Source organism: Phocoena sinus, chromosome X, assembly GCF_008692025.1.
Source record: "Phocoena sinus isolate mPhoSin1 chromosome X, mPhoSin1.pri, whole genome shotgun sequence".
Classification (NCBI taxonomy): domain Eukaryota; kingdom Metazoa; phylum Chordata; class Mammalia; order Artiodactyla; family Phocoenidae; genus Phocoena; species Phocoena sinus.
The window spans coordinates 125,082,737-125,085,537 of NC_045784.1; the positions used below are offsets into that span (position 1 = coordinate 125,082,737).

The 2,801-nt window shown below is 46.0% G+C and overlaps 1 non-coding gene across 1 annotated transcript; it reads right to left on the bottom strand.

The window, feature by feature from the left end:
• Positions 1-2,333: 2,333 nt before the first annotated feature.
• Positions 2,334-2,440, bottom strand: LOC116748211. The gene has a single exon (XR_004348222.1). It is a non-coding gene; the product is annotated as a U6 spliceosomal RNA (small nuclear RNA).
• Between the last annotated feature and the right edge of the window lie 361 nt (positions 2,441-2,801).

The following is a 2,801-nucleotide window of genomic DNA, read 5'->3' on the forward strand; positions in this document are numbered from 1 at the left end:
GGCGGGCAGCCTCCTTCATTGCGGCCGGCCAGCTGCTTATTGCAGCATGTGGGCTCCTTAAGTCGTGGCAGGCGGGCTTCTTAGTTGTGGCAGGCAGGCTCCTTAGTTGTGGCATGAGAAATCTCAGTTGCGGCATGTGACCTCTTAGTTGCAGCATGTGGGATCTAGTTCCCTGACCAGGGATCGAACCTGGGGCCCCTGCACCGGGAGCGCGGAGAGTCTTATACACTATGCCACCAGGGAAGTCCCTAGATGTTATTTTCTTGGCAAAATTTGTTTGGGGACTACTGTGACTTATCCATGTCTATCTCAATAGCCCATTATCTCAGACAGCAGATACCTTATCAACTGATCATTTGAGAGAATACCTAGGAGGGGGTGAGGTGCCTTCAATAAAAGTGATTTATTATACTTCAAAATTAAATTAAATCATGTTTAAAATTTTATTTATAACATTCATTTTCCTTGATTGGGACTTTATGCCCACTGATTAGTAACTTGCCCCTTTCTTGGCAACTACCATTCTATGCTTTTTTTTAAAAATTTATTTTTGGTTGCGTTGGGTCTTCGTTGCTGCACATGGGCTTTCTCTAGTTGCGCTGAGCAGGGGCTACTCTTCGTTGCGGTGCGCAGGCTTCTCATTGCAGTGGCTTCTCTTGTTGCGGAGCATGGGCTCTAGGTGTGCGGGCTTCGGTAGTTGTGGCACGTGGGCTCAGTAGTTGTGGCTCGCGGGCTCTAGAGCGCAGCCTCAGTAGTTGTGGCGCATGGGCTTAGTTGCTCCACGGCATGTGGGCTCTTCCCGGACCAGGGCTCGAACCCGTGTCCCCTGCACCGGCAGGAGGATTCTTAACCACTGCGCCACCAGGGCAGCCCTACTATTCTAAGCTTTGGTTCTATGAATTTGACTATTTTGATGCCTCATGTAAGGAAAATCATGCCATATTTGTGTTTCTGCGACTGGCTTATTCCACTTAGCATGATGTCCTCAAGGTTCATCCATGTTGTTGCATATTGCAGAATTTCCTTCTTTTTCAAGGATGAATAATGTTCCGTTGTCAGAAAAAATCAAAGCTAATAAGTTTTGGTACGGATGTGGAGAAACTGGAATACTTGCACTGTTGGGAGGGAATGCAAAATGGTGCAGCTGCTATGGAAAACAGTGTGGAGTTTTCTCAAAAAATTAAAAACAGAACTACCATATGGTCTAGCTTTCCCACTTCTAGGCATTTATCCAAAAGAATTGAAAATCTCGGGGCAATATTAGCACTCCCATGTTCATTGTAGCACTGACTGTTCACAGTAGCCAAGATGTGGAAACAACCTAGATGTCCATCAGCAGAGGAATGGATAAAAGTGCTCTTGATAATAAGGAGGTAGTGTGTAGACAGGGAGGGATCTTAACCTCCAAGTCCTGGCTTCTATTGATGTGAATTTTTCAACAGTTAGTTCAAATCCAGGTATTATTTCTAGAAATTGATTCCATGGGAATCACGCCCCAAAGTGGGAATACGTTGCTTTGGAGGCAATAATAGCTATTATACATGAGTGGTGGGCACTTTGCACTCATCTCACTTAATCCTCACAGTAACCCCTGAGGGACACAATATTATTATTATTATTTTACAGATTTTGCAGGGATTAGTTAACTTGCCCAAAGTCCCAGAGCAAGTGTGTTGCAGAGCAGGGCTCTGAACTTAGACTGTCTTGGCCTTGACAAGGAAAATACATTTTTAAAAAATGCTATCACTTCAAAAAAAAAATTTATTTATTTAATTTCTTTATTTATTTTTTTGGCTGCATCAGGTCTTTGTTTTTTTAAATAAATTTATTTATTTCTTTTTGGCTGTGCTGGGTCTTCGTTTCTGTGCATGGGCTTTCTCTAGTTGTGGCGAGCGGGGGCTACTCTTCGTTGCAGTGCGCGGGCTTCTTATTGCGGTGACCTCTCTTGTTGCGGAGCACGGGCTCTAGGCACGTGGGCTTCAGTAGCTGCAGCACGCAGGGTCAGTAGTTGTGGCTCGTGGGCCCTAGAGCACAGGCTCAGTAGTTGTGGCGCACTGGCTTAGTTGCTCCACAGCATGTGGGATCTTCCCGGTCCAGGGCTCCAACCCGTGTCCCGTGCATTGGCAGGTGAATTCTTAACCACTGCGCCACCAGGGAAATCCTTTTTTTTTTTTTTTTTTTAACGTCTTTAATGGAGTATAATTCCTTTACAATGGCGTGTTAGTTTCTGCTTTATAAAAGTGAATCAGCTATACATATACATATATCCCCATATCCCCTCCCTCTTGCATCTCCCTCCCTCCCTCCTTATCCCACCCCTCTAGGTGGTCACAAAAAATATGGAATGCTTCACAAATTTGCGTGTCATCTTTGCGCAGGGGCCATGCTAATCTTCTTTGTATTGTTCCAATTTTAGTATATGTGCTGCCGAAGCAAGCACTGCGTCAGGTCTTATTTGTGGCATGCAGGGTCTTCGTTGAGGCACGCGTGATCTTTTGTTGTGGCACGGCTCTTTGTTGTGGCTCATGGGCTTCTCTCTAGTTGTGGCGCACGGGCTTCAGGGTGCGTGAGCTCTGTAGTTTGCAGCACGCAGGCTCTCTCGTTGAGGCACGTGGGCTCAGTAGTTGTGGCGTGCGGGCTTAGTTGCCCCGTGACATGTGGGATCTTAGTTCCCCGACCAGGGATTGAACCCGCGTCCCCTGCATTGGAAGGTGGATTCTTTACTACTGGACCACCAGGGAAGTCCCCCAAAATATATTTAATTGAAACACACGAACAGTAACAATGTCAGTAACTCCCGT